This window comes from Microtus pennsylvanicus, chromosome 2, assembly GCF_037038515.1.
Source record: "Microtus pennsylvanicus isolate mMicPen1 chromosome 2, mMicPen1.hap1, whole genome shotgun sequence".
Classification (NCBI taxonomy): Eukaryota; Metazoa; Chordata; class Mammalia; order Rodentia; family Cricetidae; genus Microtus; species Microtus pennsylvanicus.
Genome location: NC_134580.1, coordinates 1,386,970 through 1,411,375, shown reverse-complemented (window position 1 = coordinate 1,411,375; position 24,406 = coordinate 1,386,970).

Sequence of the window (24,406 nt, the reverse complement as noted above, 5' to 3'; positions counted from 1 at the left end):
AAAATTGTGGGACTAAACAGCCACTATCTGGTTGGAATTAGGGCACACAGGGATGGAACCCATGCCTGACACTGCCTGGGTGGCCACCAACCTAGTGGAAAACCAACTACTACTGTTCTGCTGAAGGAACTTAGCAATGACTCCCAAAGTGTTCTGCTATGCTCAGATGAGCGTGTCGCTCAGCTATCAGAGAAACATTTTCCTGCTGTAGATGGGAACTAATATGGAGATATACAACTAGACAATGGAGAGAGAGAGAGAGAGAGAGAGAGAGAGAGAGAGAGAGAGAGAGAGAGAGAGAGGAGAGAGAGAGAGAGAGGAGAGAGAGAGAGAGAGACAGACCTTGGGATACTCTACCCCTGCTGCTTCTCTGTGAAAGAGGAGGTAGAAATATAGAGTCAGTGGGGATGGAAGACACCAAGGAAACAAGGCCTTCTAAACATGGCAGGACTGATATACAGTTCTGGGTAGTTTTATGTCAACTTGACACAAACTAAAGTCATCTGAGAGGAGGGAACCTCAACTGAGTAAATGCTTCTATAATATTGAGTTATAGGCAGACCTGTAAAGGCAGTTTTTAAACTAGTGATTGATGGCAGAGGGCCCTGCCCATTACGGGTGGTGCCATCCCTGGGCTGGTCGTTGTAGGTTCTCGAAGAAAGCAGACTGAGCAAGCCAAGTAAGCAGCATCCCTCCCCATGGTCTCGGTATCAGCTCCTGCCTTCGGGGTTCCCACCCTGAGTTAAGTGCCTGTCCTCACTGCTCTGAGGATGAACGGTGAGCAAAATAAAAAACCCTTTCCTCAGGTTGCTTTTTGTTATGGTGTTTTCTATCAGAGCGATAGTAATCCTAAGGCATACACAGCTGAAGGCACAGAGATGCTGGCAATGGCAATGTGCACAGGGCCCACACAGGCCCAAGCCAAATGTAGCCCAGTACTGAGATGGGAAGTGTATACCAACCTCCACTCCAACTCAGAAGCTATCTCCAATCAATAGCCATTCACAGAGAAAAAATTCTACAGCAGAGTCTCACTAGGTATATAAACCAGTTGTTGGGCAACACAAAATTAATTCAATGGTATTTTTGGAGACTTCGTGTCCCATAATGCTTTTTTGGGCATTTTTCCCTTACAGATCTTTTGCTTATGTTTTCTGACTATTTTTTTTGAGTTCTTGTGCAAATGTGTGCCTCTCAATGCCTGTGTTTTATTTTTCTTTGGCTCATCCCTGTTTTGTCCTATTCTGGTTATATTATTTATCATTATTATATACACTTGAATTCTATGAAGAGAGAGAAAGTCAATTTAGGTAGGTGGGGATGTGGGGAGGATTTGGGAATGGAAACCAGTCAGAGTATATTACATTAAAATATTTGTTTAAAGGAAAACCCAGATAAAGCCCTCAAAACTTACTATTTATCTTTAGTCATTCTAATTGACCATCCTGACTTCAGAATTGGCAGCTCCTGTGGGAACTCCTTAAGCCAATATCCTTTAAGATACCAGTCCACTAGGGCATGGTCTCAGTCATAAAGCTTTCATACTCTCAGCTGCTGGATTTGATTCCTGTTTCCTGTTTGTGCAGAGGACTGTGATCTACCCCCTAAAGAACCCTTTATTTTACTCAGTACTGAGCTAGTGTAGGATTACTTTATAACGTCCATCTTCATTTGGCACCCATGTGAATCCCAAAGCCACACCTACCGGGATAGGCCCAGAAGGCCTCCCACCACTGCCTGCATGAGTTAATTTTACCTACTAAGCAGGTTTTTTTCTTTCCAGAACCCCAACAATGGAGCTACTGCACAGAGATTTGGCAATTTCCGAGGCTTGTGCATACTCTCCCCCCCTCCGCCCAGGCCCACCAATTTCTGACATGCGGCAATTTGTGCAGATTCCAGTTTGTGTTCCCTGGTTGCTAGCTCTGCATTCCTTGATATTCTGGCCACCAAAAAACTATCCATTTTTGGAATTTTATTTAATTGCTTTAAATTTGTCAAGCAAAGCAGATTTGTCAGTATTGAACCAGGCACCAACACACAGAACCAAAGCAGTACTGTTCAGGCTGCTGCTGGTTGCATCTCTCCACCATGCAGCTGAAACATTGACACCTGCTGGCCAATAATGGTTATTACACCTCTAACAATTTACTGGACTCTAATGGAGGTAAGTAATTAATAAATTTGAAAGTTTTACAATTGCAGACAATATTACCATTCAGGAATTTAATCTTTTTGCTTACACTATGGATGGTAATTCTGCAAGGCTTATATGGCTTTTTTGTTTGAGTCAAGCCTGTCCTGGAACTAACTCTTGTAGCCCAGACTGGCTTCGAACTCAGATCTGCCTGCCTCTGCCTCTCGAGTGCTGGGAATAAAGGCATGTGCCACCACTGCCCTACTTTATATGGCTTTTATGATACATTTTTTTGGTATTGGGAATTAGCTTTTTCATATTGTATCCTTAAGTGGCTTGATAACAGAGCTGAGAATGCGGCACTTTTATAAATGATAGTGTTTTACAGACTAATAATGAACAATTAGCCAACAGGATTAATACCACATAAAATCAAGAGTTAGCTGAAATATACCATTGAAAAGAATAACATTAATTTGACAGACAAAATTCAATCCATGTCAAAGGGTGCTGAGAAATTATCTGAAAGACTTTATATACTGTTGAATTTGACAATCAGAATCTGCTAAAGATTTATGATAAGGTAGCAGAGTATCTCTCCAGGAAGATAATCTGAACACCATCCTTAATGGAGAAACTATATACCTTGGAATCTTGTGTTCAGAGAAAGGGCCCAGAGGCTAAATGACTCAATGACAGCACTAGAATTATAATGCAGCTCAAGAGACTTAGGCTTTACAAAAGGCAGCTGTAGAAAGAGTTGAAATGATTGAGGAAATTATCAGAACTGATGAGCAGGGAGAAGGTATAAGATTTAGTCTCTCAAGTATGTGTCAGTCTGAGATGACTTACAGTTTTAGCTTCCTACCTTATAATCACCTCTGACAAACCATCAAGTTCTAAATGTTCAAAAGGATCCAAAGAATGTAAGATGGAAACCTATACATATGAGCAATCTAAAACAAAGTACGCAGTAGTATCTTATGGCTTGCATTGACCATTTGTTAGGGAAATGGTGAAAACATGGGCTTCAAGTAGTAAGTCAACAAGACTGACTTCAGTTAGCCCTTGAAGATGACCTCAACTGCTATGGAAATGCTACTAAAGAGTCAAAAATTTTAGAACAGGGAAAAGCACAAGGATTTGAGGCCTCCCAAGTTCAAATTCTTGGCAAGGGCACTTATGCTGACCTACAAAAGATCAACCTCTTTTTTTTATGATAAGTACATCTTGTCTCTGTGCCACATAGCAGCCTCAAATTCTTGGGACAAGATTCAAGAACTGGAAGAATTGAATCATATTAGGGTTAAACACAGCCAAAGAACTCTTTAGTGACTTTTTAAAAGATTAACCATGGCTGTATAAATAGGAGTAATAGGCCCCAAAGCTAGATGAGTACTTATTGAATTTCTGGCATTTGAAATGCAAAAAGATACTGGGACCTTTAAAAATGAGATCAGCACCAATAAATGAATAGATCCTGCATACAATGAACCTTAGGGATAAGTCCCGCCCCTTAGGGGGCGTGTTCGCCTCAGGCTAATGTCTGCCTATAAATTTGGTGAGAGTGCTCCGAGCTGTCTCTTCTGCTTTCCTGGTCTCCGCGGGAACAGTGGTTCTGTAAGTCTATTTCTACATTAAAACTATATATATTTTTACAATTTGTCTGCATTCATTTACGCCGCTACATTTTGGCGTCCAACGTCGGGCTATTTTGCCCCCGACTCAAGCGGGTAGCCTGCTAGCTAACACAGCACCCTCCCAGGGGGCTGTTTTTCAGTTCGTGACTCCGGCCCCAGTGCTGAGTCCAAGACATACTCGGCCACACAGGCCCATCCTGCCTGCCTTGGCTAAGTTTTGCAGCGGAACCCCACTGGCTGAATTAGCAGAAGCTCAAGTACCTGCGGTTTTGCAACAAAAGCTGCCACAGCGGCAGATTTGGTCTGATACAAAGTGACTTGGCCGGGCAGTGGTGGCGCACGCTTTTGAAACCAGCACTTGGGAGGCAAGGGCAGGCGGATCTCTTTGAGTTTGAGGCCGGCCAGGCAGTGGTAGTGCACACCTTTAATCCCAGCACTTGGGAAGCAGAGGCAGGCGGATCTCTGTGAGTTTGAGGCCTGCCAGGCCGTGGTAGTGCACGCCTTTAATCCCAGCACTTGGGAGGCAGAGACAGGCGGATCTCTGTGAGTTCGAGGCCAGCCTGGTCTACAAGAGCTAGTTCTAGGACAGGCTCCAAAAACACAGAGACCACCACTGGCAGGAACCGATCATTGCAGGTAAAAAATTTTTCTTTTATAAATAAAATGTCTGAACACATTACTGTTCAAGAATTTAATAGTTTTTTTAATTGTACCATGTGGGAGATTTTACAAGAGGTGTCTATCACCCCACATCTATGGATCCTTCTGGGATTCGTAGTTTTCATTGGCACCAAATGGTTTGATAATAGAAATATGATAAAGTCTTTACGAGATTAAGGCAGAGATTGAACGCTTAAAAACAATTGAGAATGATAACAATCTTAAGAATCAGTTTAAAGTTCTCCAGGCTGATAACAATCTTCTCAAGAATCAGTTTGAAGTTCTCCAGACTGATAACAATCTTCAAGAATCAGTTTGAAGTTCTCCAGGCTGATAACAAATTCAAGAATCAGTTTGAAGTTCTCCAGGCTGATGTTAAGGAGAAATTCATTACTATGGAAGAGGGAACAGCTGATCTGGATCATAAGGTTCAGTCCCTTTCTGTAGGAACTGAAACATTAGTGGCTGATATTAAGGAGAAATTCATTACTATGGAAGAGGGAACAGCTGATTTGGACAATAAGATTCAGTCCCTTTCTGTAGGAAATGAAACATTAACTGAGAGAATCAAAACTGCTGAATGTGACAATCGGATTTTGTCTAAAGCTTATGACAGATTGACGGAAAGATTGTCAATACAAGAAGGCATGGTTTATGCCATAAAAATTATGTCCAAAGATGAGATGTTATCTCTAACAGACAAACTTCATACTTTAGAATCCTCAGTGAAGGCTTTGGAACATAATTCTGGACAGGAGATTCAGACACTGCAGAAGGCAATGGTGAATAGAATTGAAAAGATTGAGGAATTTCTGAATTCTGATGAAGAAGAGCAAAGGGTAGAAAGGCAAATTTTAACTCCATCTGTGGGGTAAATCTCTCCAGGACAATTTCCACAAAGCTCTACCTACAGCTCTACTTGCCTTTCCAGTAATAACAGAGAAGGTGATTGGTTCCAGAAACCCTAGGGTCATCAAGGATACATGGGAGCCTGTCCGTATGAATGACCTCAAGGAAATTAAACAGGCTGTCATGACTTTTGGGATGCAAGCCTCTTTTGTTAAAGAGAGGCTAAGATCTTGGGCTACGACAAGCAGAGCAACCCCCTCGGACTGGCTCCAGCTGAGCTCTGCAGTACTTGAGAGTGGACCGCAAATGAAATGGCAATGCTTATTCAGGCAAGAGGCTAGACTCTTAGAACAGCAGGAAAAAGCGAAGGGAATTGACATTTCCCTAGATAAAATTCTAGGTGAAGGGCTCTTTTCCGACCCTCAGGAACAAGCTAATTTGGATGAAAACACACTCTCCATGTGTACTACAGCAGCCTTAAGGGCTTGGGACAGGGTACAAGACCCAGGACAGAGAATGGAATCATTTGTCAGAGTTAAACAGGGTCAGAGAGAACCCTTTAGTGACTTTTTACAAAGATTAACTAAGGCTGTACAAATAGGGATAGCTGACCCAGAAGCAAGACGTATAATGATTGAGTCTTTGGCTTATGAAAATGCAAATGTGGAATGCAAAAGGATTTTGGGGCCTTTAAAGCTCAGATCAGCGCCTTTGGAAGAATGGGTCTTGCATACACTCAATGTTGATACATTTGATTATGGCACTGAAGCATGGGTAGAAGAAGCAATTTCCAATGGTAAAAGGAGACACCAGAATACCAAATGTTTTAATTGTGGCAAAATGGGTCATATGAAAAGGAATTGTAGACAACGGATTTTCAAAAATAATAATAATAATAATGCATCTTTCAGAAATAATAATAATGCATCTTCTAGAAATAACAGAAATAGGAGGACTCAGCCTTCAGGTTTATGTAGAAGATGTGGAAAAGGCAGACATTGGACGAATGAATGCAGGTCTATAAGAGATAGACAAGGCAACCTGATACAGTCGGGAAACGTGAGAGGGGGGGCCTCACAGGCCCCCATGGCAAACATGGTTCAGTCATATCCAGTTTCTGCAGAGAACGTGCCTCATCAGGACAATTAGGAAGCCCCATGCCTACTGTTACAAGCAATAATGATCAGAAAGATAAGTTACGTGTGTTTTGGCAAACTTCTATAAATGATCAAAGACCTAAACTGAGAGTGTGTGTAAATGGCATTTTTATTACTGGCCTGCTGGAAACAGGTGCTGATGTAAGTATCATTACCCCAGAATCTTGGCATCCGTATTGGCCTCTTCAGAATGTAAATGTTCAGCTCCTGGGAATTGGAACCCTATCGCGAGTAAGGCAGAGCATGAGATGGGTTTAATGTATAGGGCCAGAGGGACAAATAGGAAAATTAAAGCCATATGTAGCCAATATCGCAATGAATTTATGGGGTCGTGACCTATTACAACAATGGAATACCGAAATTAACATTCCTGCTACTTCTAGAGCCTATAGTTCTGAGAATAATATTAAAAGATATTACAAACGGAGAAAACCGGCCATTCGGGCTGTACAAGAACAAGCAATTGATGTCCCTTCAGAGATACCAACAGCCTTGCCTCTAAAATGGTTGACTGAGAAACCAATATGGACAAAGCAATGGCCTTTAGCTGAGGAAAAGTTACAGGCTTTAGAACAGCTGCTACAAGAACAATTAGATGCTGGACATATAGAAGAATCTACCAGCCCTTGGAATTCTCCTGTATTTATGGTTAAGAAAAAATCAGGTAAATGGAGAATGGTGACAGATCTCAGGGCCATCAACAAGGTTATTCAACCTATGGGCCCTCTGCAATCTGGAATTCCTTTGCCCTCTTTATTACCAAAAGGATGGCCTCTCATAGTTATTGATTTAAAGGATTGTTTTTTCACTATACCTTTGCAAAAAGAAGATAGAGAAAAATTTGCCTTCACAGTGCCTACTTATAACAATTCTCAACCTTTGAGGAGGTACCACTGGACCGTTCTCCCCCAGGATATGTTAAATAGCCCCTCCCTGTGCCAATAGTTTGTGAACCAACCATTGCAAATAATACGCAAGAAATTTCCCAAATCTATAGTATACCATTACATGGGCGACATCTTGTTATCCGATTCAAACATGGATACCTTGAACAGACTGTTTGAAGAAATAAAGATACTTTTACCTAAATGGGGATTGCAAATCGCTCCTGAAAAGATTCAGAAGGGAGATTCTGTTAATTATTTAGGTTATAAAATAGGTTTGCAAAAAATTAAGACACAAAAAGCACGAATTAGGAGAGATCGCCTACGGACTCTTAATGACTTTCAAAGACTGTTAGGAGACATTTCCAGTCTATGACCAGCTATTGGAATAACACCTGATCTAATAATTCATTTGAACAAAACCTTGGATGGTGATAAAGATTTAAACAGTCCCAGAGAATTAACAGCTGAAGCAGAAAAGGAACTGACAATGATTGAGGAAAAATTACAACAGGCACATGTGGACAGGGTGAATCCAGAGCTCAATTGTATTCTCATCATACTACCATCAAAAATTTCTCCTACAGGAATTTTAATGCAGAGAGATGATATTATTTTGGAATGGATCTTTTTACCACATAAACCAAGTAGGAAACTGAAAACTTATGTGGAAAAAGTCTGAGTTAATTATAAAAGGCAAGCTGAGACTTCATCAACTAGCAGGCATAGACACAGCAGAAATTATAGTGCCTTTCACTGCTGATGAACTAAAGAAATTATGGGAAGATAATGAACCATGGCAAAGAGCTTGTGCTAATTTTTTGGGAGACATTAATAACAACTATCCAAAAAGCAAGCGGCTTAACTTCATAAAGAGAACTTCTTGGATTCTTCCTCGAATCGTCCGTGATGCTCCAATAACTGGAGCCCATACACTCTATACTGATGCCAATAAATCAGGGAAGGCAGGCTACAAATCAGAAGACTTGGATAAGGTGGAACAAAGTCCGTATAATTCTGTCCAGAAGGCAGAATTATATGCCATTCTTATGGTGCTAAGGGATTTTAAAGAACCTATTAATATAGTTACAGATTCACAATATGCAGAAAGAGTTATTTTACATATTGAAACTGCTGAATTTATACCTGATGATACTGAACTAACCTCATTGTTTCTCCAGGTTCAAGATTTGATCAGGAACAGGCTTTGTCCTATGTACATAACACACATCCGATCCCATACGGGTCTGCCAGGTCCTCTAGCACAAGGTAATGCAGAAATTGATCAATTACTGATTGGTAGTGTGCTACAAGCCTCTGAATTTCATAAAAAACATCATGTTAATAGCAAAGGTTTGAAGAAGGAGTTTTCAATTACATGGCAACAAGCTAAGGAGATTGTAAAGAAATGCCCTACTTGCTCTTTCTATAACCAAACGCCACTGCCTGCAGGGGCTAATCCAAAGGGCACCCAAAGGAATGAAATCTGGCAGATGGATGTGTTCCACTTTGCAGAATTTGGCAAATTAAAATATGTTCATCACACCATTGACACTTATTCAGGCTTTCAGTGGGCAACTGCTTTAAGTTCAGAAAAAGCTGATTCAGTAATCACTCATTTATTAGAAGTCATGGCTATCATGGGTATACCTACACAAATAAAAACGGACAATGGTCCTGCTTATGTTTCTAGGAAAATGAAACGGTTTTTTGATTATTACAATATCAAGCATGTTACAGGTATACCATACAATCCTACAGGTCAAGCAGTCATAGAAAGATCAAATCGAACTATAAAAGATACGTTGAACAAACAGAAAGGGGTGGAAAACACCCCCAGAAATAGGCTACATAATGCTTTGTTAACCTTGAATTTTCTCAATGCTTATGAGAAGGGAACAACGGCTGCAGAAAGACATTGGATAATGGAAAAGTCTACTGAACTAAATCAACCAGTTTAGTTCAAGGATGTGCTGACCTCACAATGGAAGCCAGGATATGTGCTATGTTGGGGAAGGGGTTTTGCTCTTATCTCCACAGGTGAGGAAAAATTGTGGATACCATCAAAATTAATAAAGGTTCGGTTTGAAGAAGAGAAGCCACTTGGAAAAGATAAATAACAATTCTTTCATAAGGATGGCGAACATACTGATGGAAAGAAATACAGATAGGTTGGAGGCAGGGTTCTTTTCTTATCTCCACAGGAAAATACTCATCTTCAAAGAAATTGAGGGACCCTGAATATTTAATTACTGATGGACACATTTTGTAAGTATTAATTTTTATTTATATGTCTTATTAAACATTTCTTTATAAATATATAGAGCTGGTTTTGAAGTTGGACTCTGGCTCAGTCCCTCTCCAATTCCAAGCCTGTTAGTAAGAGAAAAACCCAGAGTTTCTGGAGTTTCTGTCTCATGTCAAGAGCCATGATATGGGACAGAAAGAAATATGAGTTTAGAAAACATCTTTGCTTTTCTTCATATCTATCATACTTTTCATTGAATATAGCTATCATGCCTTTTATTGAATATATATATATATGTATGTATATATATATATGTCTATATGATTAATGTTTAAGTTTTTCACAATGAACAATGAGTTTTTCCTGAACTGACATTTGAAGTTTCCAGGAAGAAGATGGGGCCCCACAACAACAACTCTACCTGGTTGATATGACGTCATGATACTGATAGCGCTACTACAAGACCTGTTTTGGATACCAGCTGCACAAGACGATCAACTTGGTTAGCTGAAATGGTGCACATCTTGTACAACATTCTGGCCAGACCTCCACAAAATACTCAGAGACTATTTGCAATTTTAAAAGACATTGATCTTGAAATTTAACCATCATTTTACTTTGACAGGATCCCCCAGAAAGAACATCACCCCCCATGACAGCTGGAAGTAATTCTAGAGGACGACGTCCCCTCTCCCAGTAAAGTTTACTCCTGGGTTTAGGGACATCATTTAGGGGTTGGGAGGTTGGGGGAGGAATTTTATAAGCTCAGGGATCATTTTGAAAAAAGAAAGAGGGAATGATGGGATAATAGATTTATAATTGTGAGTTACTGCTTTTAGACAAATATATTGGTATCAATTCTTGTATATTGAAACAAAGTTAAATTATATTGACTATTGTATGCATGCATGTTTTTGTCTGTTTAAAACATTTTTATGTATTGACATATATTGTATTGATATATTGTATATATTTACCATATTGCAATGTACATTTCTACCTCTGATTAAGATACTTATATAATGTTTATGTATTGATATATATTTGCCATATTGCAATGTATATTTGTACAGTGTTTATATTTGGAGGTCATTATCCTCATTTGTTACACAGTTGTTTATTGTCTTAGTCTTTAAGTTAGATGACTATTTATATAATTCTCAATATCTAAGTTTGTCATTTATAATCAGACTAATCAGGTTCTTTAGATATATAGAGATTATACTCAGTATAGATAGATAATCTTCAACCTCTTCAAAGATCTGTAGAAAATGGCCTTTAATCTAACTCAGAGTTTCGTGATAGTGAGACACAATTGCTCCTGGCAACACCTCTCTATTCCCGAGAGAATGTTGAGCACCAAAGACACTCCACTTGGAGCCTTTCTATTTGGCAGAAATGGCCTTTGGGCAAAGAAATGCCCATACCTCAACCACTGACACAGATACAGAGCGTGCATCAATGGATAAAACAGGACTGTCATATCCTGCCAAGACAGGGTAAGATAGTTTTGAAAAGTTCCTTGCCTTTAATAATGGTATGTCAGTTATGTTAGGCCTTAGCCAAAATTGGTTGACTCAATATTGCAAACGAGACTTTGGGTGATTGCCCAGGTAGTCAGTTGTCTCTGTCAATTGTTGCACATTTTGGATATATCTCGTTTGTTGAGTAGTGTTTATTCCCTTCTCAGATCTTTGACTGAGTTGAAGATTATATAATTGTAGTTGCTCTTTACATTATTTGGACTCCTTGAGATAGAATGTTTAGCAAAGCTTTTGTTCAATATTGTTATATTTATTATTTGTTGTTATTGTATGTAGTTGTATTTGGTTTAGTTCTGTCTTATTTAGACAAAAAGGGGAGATGTAGGGATAAGTCCCGCCCCTTAGGGGGCGTGTTTGCCTCGGGCTAATGTCTGCCTTTAAATTTGGCGAGCGTGCTCTGAGCTGTTGCTTCTGCTTTCCTGGTCTCCGCGGGAACGGTGGTTCTGTAAGTATTTCTACATTAAAACTATATATATTTTTACAATCTGTCTGCATTTGTTTACGCCACTACAATGAATGTTGAGACATTTGACTATAATACTGAGGTTTGGGTAGGAGAAGCAATTTCCAAACGTATGAGGAGACATCAAAATGCCATGTGTTTTAATTGTGGTAGAATAGGACCACCTGAGAAGGTATTGTAGGCGAAGAATTCCTAGAAATACCTCCTCAGGGAATGGCAAAAATAAAAGGTCTCAATCTTCTGGATTATGTAGAATAATGTAGTAAAGGCTGACATTGGACCAATGAATATAGATCAACAAAAGACAGACAAAGCAACCCAATACCACTGGAAAACTCCATGGGGGCCTCTTGCAGGCCCCCAAGTCAAAACATGGTCCAATCATTCCCAGTCACTGTGGAGGACATGTCTTACCAGGAAAATTAAAATCTATTGCCTGCTGTAAAAAACAAACAAAAACATACTGTTCTGGGTGATGGAATAAACATGGAGGATGAACCAGAAATTCCAATAGGAAATAGTGTATATTTTGGCAGACTTCTATAAATGATCAAAGACCAAAGCTTAGAATGCATATAAATAACACTGTAATTGAGGTATTTCTGGATACGGGTGTGGATGTGAGTATAGTTACTCCAGAATCTTGGCATCCAAATTGGCCTCTTCAACAGGCAGATGTTCAATTCCTAGGAATTGGAACCCTACCTCAAGTGAAACAAAGCACAAGATGGGTTGAATACATAGGGCCAGAAGAACGGTGTCTTGGGAGTCCTTTATTCTAGAGAATCTGCTGGGAGCTGGAGCCAAATGGCTCCCAATGGCCTTCTCTCACTCTTAAGGCTCCAAGAGCACTGGCACTCTCCTTTCACAGACCAGGCTGACCTCGCACAATCAATGAGCCTCCATGGTATGTGTTTAACCAGTAAAGTGTTTGCATACTCTTATCACCAGCTCCATTCTCCCCATCTTGTCTTCATGTCAAAAATGTGGAAACTCAGGAATTCCTCTCACTGGCTTCACCAGGGACAATTTCTTGGTGGAAATTTTTTTTGCCCTTAAAGACCTTGTGGTGCAATCCTTGCATCAACATTAATAGTGCCTGAATCCCTACTTCTTCACAGGGCCATAGGAGATTAGCTTGGCGATTACTAAAATGCTGGGTTGAATTTTATAGCAAAAAGATGTGCAGGGATCTAAATACTTGCCCAGAGGTTAAGTTGAGCTTTGGAGCACTTAGCCCTTATTAAGGCATCTTTATCAAACCTTTCTCTTCAGGATTCATGAATGTATGAGGAAGAGTACCTATTGCTGGACTCTTGGTCTTTCCCAAACTCTGTAGAAAGCCCACAAAAATTTATCCAAGGTTTGTGAGGTTTTGCAAGTTTCAGTTGAAACTCTTGCTAGGTTTCTGAAGAGGCTGTTAGAAGCCTACTAGACCTCTATACCCATTTGATCCTACAGTCCCAGAGAACAGAAGGGCAATCAGTGTAGCCTTTGTCACTGAGCTGGCCCTCTAGAAGCATCCAGGGAATGAAGCAGGACTACTCAGACATCCTCTAGCCTGAAATCAGTGTGTATATACTGATAAAGTTACCAGGGGGGAGGGGCATTGGGAAAATGTCCAAACTGGCAGGTGGAACACAACCACGGCAGAAGTGCTCCAATTAGAAACTGAAACCACCCAATTAGATCAGGGCTTGGTTCCATTAAGTCCCCATAAATCCAGGGTTACCTTGAAAGTGGGGGAAAGCCAGTCAAATTCCTGTTTAGATACCAGTCTGATTTTTGTCAGTTCTTAAGAAGTGACGGACCCATCAAGAAGAGTTAAGAGTCCAAGATGCAAGAAGCAGGGGTGGCGGTAGGGATTCCTGGTCTTACTTCTGGACAATCGATCAAGTTGCGGATCTGGGAAGGTAAATAGTCACTCATAGGTTCCTAATTATGCCAACTGCCCCCTGCTCCCCACCTGGTCAAGATAATGTTGTAGAAATGGCAGGCCCTTCCTCACATCTTTAAGCCATTTCATATGCATATAAGCAAGGCCCTGGGAGAAGACCTGTGCCTGCCTACCCAAGAGACTGGACTCAGTAGCCACCGAGAGGCCAACCTGCCTCCAAAGCCCTTATGCCTTTGCTATTGCTCACATTTATGGAGACATCTGTAAGATGAGACTCCCCATATAAGGAGGAAAAAAGGCCGTCACCCATATCCTAGGACCACTAGAGGCTATCTGCCTACCAAAGAAAGTGACCAACATATACTGTAAAGGACAAAAAGACCACTTCCCTGAGGCCGTAAGGAATCAGGTTTGCTAATCAAGAGGCCAAGGAAGCTGCCTAGAACCAGTGGGGTCCTCTGCAAAATTCTTGTGACCATGTCCAAGTCCATTTTACTGCCTCTTCCCTATGCGCAGAGGGAACAATTAGCTACCTAATTCCGGGCCACTTGGCTTCTATCAGGACAAGACTGGATAGCGGCATCTTCCAGATGGGCACCTGTCCTTTCCTAAATAATGGGAATTAACCTGAGTCAACAACTCCATCTAGTAACCCCCTCGGGAGTATAAAACTATTAGAACTATTAAATTTCATGTGCCAGGATCTAGAAAAAAGATACTAGACACTGTCAGGTGGTGTACAAGTTGTGCCTAATCACTGGGCCAACATCCAAGGTACCCACAGGAGTCAGGACTCCAGGCAAGATACCTGAATACTAGGTAAATTTTAGGCATAAATTTTAGGCATAAATTTTAGGCATGAACCCACAAACCTATGAACACCTCATTTTCGATAAAGGAGCTAAAAGTATACAATGGAAGAAAGAAAGCATCTTCAAGAAATGGTGCTGGCATAACTGGATGTCAACCTGTAGAAGAATGAAAATAGACCCATATCTATCACCGTGCACAAAACCCAAGTCCAAATGGATTAGAGACCTCAATATCAGTCCAAACACACTGAACCTGATAGAAGAGAATGTGGGAAGTACCCTACAACAGATGGGCACAGGAGATTGCTTCCTAGGTATAACCCCAGCAGCACAGACATTAAGGGCAACATTGAATAAATGGGACCTACTAAAACTGAGAAGCTTCTGTAAAGCAAAGGACACTGTCACTAAGACAAAAAGGCAACCTACTGATTGGGAGAAGATCTTCACCAACCCCGCAACAGACAAAGGTCTGATCTCCAAAATATATAAAGAACTCAAGAAACTAGACTGTAAAATGCTAATTAACCCAATTAAAAATGGGGCACTGAACTGAACAGAGAATTCAACAGAAGAACTTCAAATGGCCAAAAGACACTTAAGGTCATGTTCAATTTCCTTAGCAATCAGGGAAATGCAAATCCAAACAACTTTGAGATATCATCTTACACCTGTCAGAATGGCTAAAGTAAAAAACACCAAGGATAGCCTTTGCTGGAGAGGTTGTGGAGGAAGGGGTACACTCATCCATTGCTGGTGGGAATGCAAACTTGTGCAACCACTCTGGAAAGCAGTGTTTCGGTTTCTCAGGAAATTTGGGATCAACCTACCCCTGGACCCAGCAATACCACACTTGGGAATATACCCAAGAGAGGCCTTATCATACAACAGAAGTATATGCTCTATGATGTTCATAGCAGCATTGTTTGTGATAGCCAGAACCTGGAAACCTAGATGCCCTTCAATGGAAGAATGGACGAAGAAAGTATGGAATATATACACATTAGAGTACTACGCTGCGGTAAAAAACAATGACTTCTTGAATTTTGCATGCAAATGGATGGAAATAGAAAACACTATCCTGAATGAGGTATCCCAGACCCAAAAAGATGAACATGTGATGTACTCACTCATAATTGGTTTCTAGCCATAAATAAGGGTCACGGATACTACAATTGGTGAACCTAAAGAAACTAAATAAGGTGAACCCAAGGAAAAACATAGTTATCCTCCTGGATATGGGAAGTAGACAAAATTGCCGGGGACAAAATTGGGATTTTGGTGGTGGGGTGGGATGGGGGTAAGGGAAGATAGGGAGAGAAAAGTTAGAAGGGAAGGAGGGGGGGGACTTGGGGAAACAGGAGGATTGGGATAAAGGAAGTTGGACAGGGGAGCACGGAACCACAATTCTTAGTTAAGGGAGCCACTTTAGGGTCAAGTCTCTTGCCAACCCTAGAGTGGCTCCCAGGAGCCCATGGTGATGTCCCCAGTTAGTCCCTTGGGCAGCTGAGGATAGGCAATCTGAAATGACCCTATCCTTTAGCAATACTGACGAATATCTTGCATACCACCATAGAACCTTCATCTGGTGATGGAGATAGAGACAGAGACCCACACTGGAGCACTGGACTGAGCTCCCAAGGTCCCAATGAGGAGCGGAAGGAAGGAGAAGATGAGCAAGGAAGTCAGGACCATGAGGGGTGCACCCACCCACTGAGACAAGGGGGCTGATCTATTGGGAGCTCACCAAGGCCAGCTGGACTGTGACTGAAAAAGCATGGGATAAAACCGGACTCTGAACATGGCGGACAATGAGGGCTGATGAGAAGCCAAGGACATTGGCACGGGGTTTTGACCCTACTTCATGTTCTGGCTTTGTGGGAGCCTAGCCAGTTTGGTTGTTCACCTTCCTAGCCATGGACGGAGGGGGGCGGACCTTGGACTTTCCACAGGGCAGAGAACCCTGACAGCTCTATGGACTGGAGAGGGAGGGGGAGAGGAGTTTGGGGGAATAGGAGAAGGGTGGGAGGAGGGGGAGGGGAATGGGAGGCTGGGAGGAAGCGGATACTTTTTCCTTTTCTCAATAAAAAAAATTTTAGGCATGAGACCAGGCCGAAATGGGCTTAAGCACCTCCTTGTATTTGCAACTACTGTCTCAGATTGTGTAAAGGTTTTTATAACCAAATCAGGAACACAAATCATTACAAAAATTAGTCCCCCCTATTTGATTCCATTAATAATGGATGTAACAATGGCTAGGTTTTCTAGCCCAAGTCTCTTAAGTTACTGCTAAGATTTTAGGAAAATCATGAAAATTACACTGTGCCTATACACCTGAGCTCAGAACAGAGAAAGGATGACCCGAACCCTAAAGGGAACTAACCCAAATTAAGAGACACCAATGAAGCTTGGGCAAGCCTCCTTCCCTTTGCCTTCTAGTGGGCTCTATATTTCCTGGTAGAGAGGATTTCCTTTGCTTCAAAATTTGACAGACTTCTTCCTCTCCTACCAGCCATAAATTGCTATACAATTTATCCTTGATCTCAAATTTTAACTGCTGTCTTTCTACTTCTGTAAACAATTCTTGCCTCCTGCAGATGTCCACAGATGCTTTTCTGTAAGTCACAATTGTGTTTTTTTGTCTTTAAAAAGCTTTAAAAAGCACATTGGGGCTTGCTGCTGCTTCTGACTATTCTACCTGGGACAGCCGTATGGAGGGGAATAAAAGCTTCATATAATTTGACTGATTCAGCCCTCAGTTTTACTTTTCAGGTTTCCCATAGTGTATTTGTTATTTGCTTCTTAAAGACATAAATCAGAGGCACAACCCTCTTAACCATGCCATAGTTGTTACAGACAATAGAAGAAGAACCCTGGTATCTAGTGAAGTCATAGCATCCTTTCTTCATTAAGTACAGGGAAGGCCACAATAAAGCAACCTCAGTTTAGCAGGGGATCTAGAACAAGCAGACAAGCTTCATCTCATGAATGATGATGTTTCAGTCTAGCTTTAAGGACTGGTTTTTCCTGTGTTTCTATCCAACCCTGAGGTTTAGCCTGATTACCCTTTTTGTCTATTTAAACTAGGGAGGACTAGGCTTAGCACTTATGCATAGATGTTTAAGTCCTTGAGTTGGGAAGGAAAGGAGAAATGGTACAGTTGTAGCGAGGACCAGACCAGGTAGGGGATTTCTGATATTCAAGTTCCCACACAGAACAGTGACATCTTTAAAGGCTATGTTTAGCATCCCAGGTTCTAGAAGGAACCATACCATCCCTCCTGCACTTCCAACATCTTCTCCTTTATGTATGGTTCTAGGAAGACTTAAGTTTTTTTTTGCACCCAGATAAGTAGGAAACCCATTAAGAAAGGGCTGCATCATGCCTGTGTCTACAAAATAGGATCAGGACCCAACCTAGGTCCTGCTGTGTCGAGGTACCTACATGTAAGGAAAGTGGTACTCCAAGGGGTCACTAAGAGATGGTGCTCTGGCAATGATTAGAGATCAGTTTTAGATTCGATGGAGAATTGTTTATCTGAATAGCTATCACTATGGATGTGGTCATCTTTCAGAGGCTGGGAGAGGCTGATCCCTATCATACCATCCCAGATCCTGTGTATATGGGACCGGAATGAGTTTGCCCATCAAAGTTTAGGTTTTAGAATGGAAGTAGAGTATATCAGCTTCTGATAATACACCATCCTCTGTTCATGAATCACCATAAACACTCCCAGTTTATCACAGTGACCACCCTAGGCTAACCGGAGAGTAGCATGCAAGAAGCGTGCTCATCGGGCATCTGGAAAGCCAGATGCTACATTCTGTAATAAACCAATAGATGTCTACTTCCAGACACCACTTGAAGATACCATTACACAGACCTGGAGGCAGCTGGGAACCAGAGCAAGCGACTTAGTTGAGATGCTCTGTGCAGCTGCCATGGTGGGCTTTTGGCTCATAAGAAATAAGGAAGTCAGGCTCCCAATGCAGATCAAGAAGTGACAGCTCTATGGGGGAACAGATCCATGTAGGATGCAGGCTGCCTGAATTCAAACCAAACAGGCACCGAGACCATTTCTAGAGTCATATTAATGAAGGCCCAGGGAGTCAGCCACCCCCAACCCTGACACCCGCAGTACAATCCTATTCTAGGCTTGAAGTCAGATTGGTTCAAGTTGTCATTTTTAGTTTGACTTTTGCTTTGTATAACATTGTAAGTGACCACACTTCTGTGGTCTTTATTGTCCACTCTCATGCTCACTTGGATCAAGCTTCCCGCAGTGCAGGTGAAAGATGGAGTAAGGAGTTCAAGACCTGCATCTCTAGGGCATCCCTTAACCACTTGAGTTACATCCTTTCCCAGCCACTCCTTTGTACATACAGTGGAAACCTGGCATCGTGGCAGCCCATGGATTCCTGTACCACTACGAAGAAAGGTGTTTCTGCAATCACAGAACTATGGTGAACATTGTCATCTGTGTCCCTGGGTTCTAAGACTCAATCTGTAGACAGACTGGCAGAGAGGATCCCAGAGCACAAAGCTGATAGCCATTCCATACTTCATGGACACCAAGCAAACTTTATTAATAGACCCTGTAAAAACTTAAATTCAGGGTCCTCAGTCCAGGATTTCAGTCATCTAAGTTCTGACCATGTATTGGAAGAGGAAGGATGCTACTATGTGAAAAAGTCTTTGGTCCCATGAGAAGTTACATGAAGCTCTTACAGACCTCATGTAACTAAGGTTGGCAGTTGCAACCTGCCTCGTGCCAGCTGCTCGCTTTGTAGCCCACGATTTTTGCCTCCAGCTCATAGCCAGCGCTTGGCCCCATCATCATGTTTGGTTTACTTCCAGAATTATCCTCCCACTTGTGTTCAGTAGAAGCTTCAGCTCATGAATAGAATCCAAGGGATGGCTTCAAAGTTACAGCCGTTCAGTCTAACTCATTTGGTTTTGTTTGGCTTCTAAATAAGAGTCTTCAAGACCTTTTAATAGACATGGTTTAGCACTCTCAACCATGAGTTCTAGGTACCTAAACTCGGATGAGATTCCTAACTCGGAAGCCACTGCCAACACTTTCAACTGGTGGCATAGTGATGGGAAGGACCCAGGCTGTGCTATCCCTTCTGAGGTTGGGAGCATGCCAAGCCATTTTTTTTTAAAAAAAAAAAACATCTACACACCTTAAATTTCTGGGTTCTAATCTGAATTAAAGTCTGTACAGATGGCCAGTGGTGTAGTTCAGAACATACTAGCAGGCTTTAAATGTCTTTCTTATAACAATAAGAAAACCCCAACCTATGTCATTTTAAACACTCCTCTGTTTCTGGATGTTCTCTATGAGGAACTGTTGGCCTGTTCTCTAACGTTGTTAGGCAACTGTCTGTAAATTGAGACCGAGTTGCTTTTCAAGAGGAATTTTATTTTGTTATAAGACATCTTTTCCACCACAACTTTTCTCTAGACCCTGTGAACGTTGTTCTCTGGACCATATGAATGAAATAGCATGAAGCCCAAGGCAGGGAATGAATGTCCAGTTCTTCAGCCATTATAGTGCCCGTCAAGGTTTTCTGAGGTGAACGGACAGCAGTCTAAGGGGACATATTTGGAGGTAGCATTTTGTGTTTTTCACAGCATCTGTCTCTTTCAAAATTTATCATCTTCCTATAGCTGTAGACGCATTCATGACACAGCCTTCCAACTCCCAGGGATGGGCAAACACAGGCTGGTAATAGAGGTACCATCCTTTGGGGACTGTCTGGAACCCAGGTGTTACCAGCGTTCATCTGCAGGCAAACCCAGCCTGCCTTATCTGCAGGGAGCTGTCTGCCATGGACTATGGGCCACCCGCATCCAGTGGCTGGAGGCAGAGAGAAAGTGATATCCAAAGGGAAGAAGCTGGCACTTCCACAGCCCTAGGCCGAGCAGCTCTAAAAAAATCAATTCTTCCATTTTTTGAAGTTATAACTTCAACTAATCCGTCCTCCTCCACTCTTCCTCTTGTAACTTTGAAGACCTGGGTCCCAAGTAAACTTCAACTTTGTCATTCGTAAGATGGCATTATTACAAATTATGACAGCGATGTCATTTCCCAAGAGTGTTCTGGACACATCATGAATAGGAAAGCGGGATGGCTGGCAGGGGATGGTGGGGCTTTAGCTTGGGATACCAAGGGGTTGCTCTCCTAAGCTGGCATCGGGAGAACTGGTGACTTGAAACCTATGGCTGAAGATTTTGTTGTAGCCACGCCTGTGGTGAGCGCCTAGTAGTTGGGACCAGAGTTAACATGAGTTTGCCATTAGAATCTCCCTTGTCTTAAGTGTCCTGGCTGGAGTGACATTTTCAGCAGGCTTCAGAGAAGACAAAAGCAGCAAATATAAGATGTCTGGAGTTCAAACCCTGATATTTTTAAAATTTGTTTATTTTTATTTTATGCACATTGCTGTTTTACCGTGTGTGTCCGTGTCACTGGAATGAGAGTTGTGAGCTGCCATGTGGATACTGGGAATTGAACCCAGGTCCTCTGGAAGAATAGTTCTCTCAAACTGCTGGGCTATTTTCTCCAGTCCTCAAGTCCTGATATTTGAGACTCAATACTCTTGAAAGCCCCTTGGCCAGGAAAATCTATTTTCAAATCCTTGGACATAAGAAATGATGGCCGGGCTATGCTGAGACCATATTGGTGTCCTTAAGCCCGTGTTGCCCTGAAGACCATGTGAATGTCTGCCGTCCATGCTCCTGAGTGTATAGGGCAAGGAAGCTATTTTTGCAGCGGTGTATCTATGGACTGAAGACCCAGGGGAGAAAAGGGTAGAGACTTCTATCACACCCCCTGCCTCTTCCTGCCAAAAGCAACAGACTAAAAAGCACACCATTGGAGCGAACTCTTAAAAATTGCAGTAAAGATGCTGAAACTGTAGCTCTCCACTATTTTTGGCTCCTTGGAGGGTCAAGGGTAGGAAAGGCTTCAGTTTTAAAGGGCTGGTCATTGAAGTTTGACATCTTCCAGTGAGTATATGGTCAACACAAACTGGACTTTGAGGGTGGGGAAGTTACTCAAGGGTGGAAAAGGCAGACCTGGGAGGTGGGTGTGATTGGGGTACATGATGTAAAGTGTCCAAATAACCAATAATATTATGTTAAAAAAATCTAGAAATTCTTGATTGGGGTGAGGGGAACTCATGATGGTAAGAGCTCTTTTGGAAAATTGTGTGAACGCTCTACCTGAGCAGCCATCTTGAAAGCACAGATTTTAAAAGTAGCCACTGTAATTAACTTCTAGAGAGATCTTTCACACTTTTAGAAGTACTAGGGATGAAGTCTGTCTCCTGGGAGCTTTGGAGTCTCCCAATTCAGCTACAAGGATCATCTGAAGCCACCAGGTACCTTTAAACAAAGCACCCAATGACTCCCGCCCATTTGACAAATGGTAGCACCTCAAATTGATCTCCCAGCCACATGCATGACCTAAAATGTCAGTAGAGCACTTCTACTTTGGGAGAGGCCACTACACAACTCCATATGTATATGCTTAGCTGACTGAGGTGGCAGAGGTGTTAGGCAAGGTCCTCAAGACCTTTTTCCCCCTCCAGACCTCTTTAAGAGACGTGGTTTAGAATAAACATGCATGCTAGACACCTGAACTCAGATAAGATCCCTAAATTAGAAGCCACTGCCAACCCTTCCCACTGTGGGTACATCGATGGGAAGGGCCCAGACCTATGCAATCTCTTCCTGAGCTCGGGAGCAGGCCAAGCCCTGATATTCGTCTAAGTTTGTATTTATTTTCTGCACATTGCTGGTTTTGCCATGTGTGTCTTGGTTCCGTGGAAATGGAGTTACGGTGGCGATAAGAACTTGGACTCTGTCACTGAGGTGGCAGAGGTGTTACACGAAGGTGTTCCCTTGCCCTGGCTTCCTTTCTGGGCTTGCTTGCTTTCTTGCAAATGCTAGAACCAGTGCTTGTGCCGGTGATGCCTGACTAAAGATTTCTATGTAACTAAACCAAGCAATCTGCAAGCACTGTTGGTTTACAGTATAACTAAACTTGTCCAAAGCGATCTTTGAGATGCCTTTGGAATTCTTCCAGCTTCCTATGATTACAAATTATTTAACCACTCTCACCTTCTAATGCCTTGACAGTAGTTACGATCCATGGAGATCCTCCCCCCTCCACACACACAGAAATGACTTGGTAGTTCAGTTACGTCAGAAAACCTTGGGACTACACTGATGTCATTCTGTGTATCTTAGAACACCATATGCATTCATGTTACGTCATGAATACTTTCCCTCCCCGTCCCTGCAGTAGTAGTCTTAAACTCCTCCAAAGCAAAGCAGTTGGCAGAGAAAAGACAGACTCCAGATTCCTATCCTTCTCTGGCCACCTAAGATACTAGAAAGCTGTACCCTAGTTTACAACAGGACAGTGGAAAGCTCCCCCAACACAATGTCTTACTCTTCAGGGACCCACGCTAAGAATCCTTACCCTAGCCCTCTGTGCCTCTACCTTCACGGGGAAGGTGTATCTCATGTAATCACTGAGAGCCAGCTGCACCTATGGGTGGTTTCTGTAGCAAGGAGGGGGGTTGCCTCCAGCCATCTATAGTATCTATTCCCAGCTGCCTTTGCGTGCTTACATCCACAGGGCTTTCAGCTGTCTAACTTCAGAGTGCCAACAGATGAAGGGGATCTGAAACAGCCTTGGGAATGGTCATCCCTGTCAGGGTAGGTAGAACCAGATTTTCAAGGTTAAAGAATCAAAGCCATAGCTCTGTTTGGCTCCTGGAGTCAGGTTCAAGAGGTTAGGTTTATATCGCTCCCTCACCAGCCATTAGGTTGCCCAAGGAACCTAATGAAGGCCCAAGGTGGAGAAAAGAGCTCTGCTCATCTTGTATGTGCAAGAGGATATAAGTGTGAACACATCTCCGTGAAACAATGGCCTGTCTACAACACTTCCTTGTGTCACAGATGCTGGCCACCCTCAAAGTATTGTAGCTGACGAGGTGCGCCGAATCCTAGGTAAGGCAGTCTGGTATTCTATCCTAGGCCATCCAAGAAACTGAGCCTCACTAAACTGCCTACAGAAAACTTGATCTGTGGGTTGTGAAGACCTGAGACCATTGTAAGTATGTCTGTTGCAGAAGCTGCTAGGCGCACACTTGATAATCGAATGGGGCGGTGTGTTCACTACCTACACCTGGCTGCCAGGTACAGCCCAACAGCCTCAGGCTCCTCAGTTCAGACTGCAGGAATATTTGGCCTACCTACTAGGGCATCTTAAAGTACCAGAACCTACTTTCGACAAGTGCCTGGAACTTCAGCTGCAAAGTTTGAACTCCATTCTGTGGGAACTGCCTTGATCTGAGATCTTTCAGATCAGGTGACTGAACTGCTGGCCTCTGGAGAGGATCAGGGTGTGGGGTCTTGCCAAGCCTACTTGAAGCTCCCATCCGAGAAACCCCAAGGGGAAGTGCTTAGGAAGATCCCAGCTGCAGGAGTCCTGGCCTTACAGCCAGCCTGTTTGGGATTATGACAACATCAAGGGTTATACATCACTGGGCTTCTAGGGTTAGTTTCCTGCTCTGGGACACCTCACTTTTGATCTGAGGAACCAGTCTCAGATACTGAATTGAGGTAATAGAATAGGGTTTGCCACAGGATTCAAAGCCCCGTTTCCCCGTTTCCCAGTTTCTGATCCCTTAATGTGGGAGCGGCCCACCTCTGCTTCCTAACAGGGAGGGGGCTTTTATCCTGGTTTTACCATCCTGTCCCCACTCCACCCCCACCCTTTGCATTGAGCCCAGGTTTAAATGCCCGACCTGCTCCTTCTTAACCTTCTTTAAAAAGCCAGCCATCACGACTGCTTTCTGACCCACAGACCGTCACACCCTTCAGATAAATGTGAAGCAGTCTAGAATTCTTGGGACAAAGAGGTCCTACTAGAGCAGACCTGTTTGCCTGAGGCAGAGGCATGCCCAGAAAAGCTTTTTTTTTCCTCCTCAGGCATTAGTGGTTGAGAGAGAAAGAAAAGGTTATGAGCATCTTTAAAGAGAGAGCTAACCTCAAAAGCTTAAAGGAAAGATAGGACAAAGCCACTGCCTCCTCCCCTT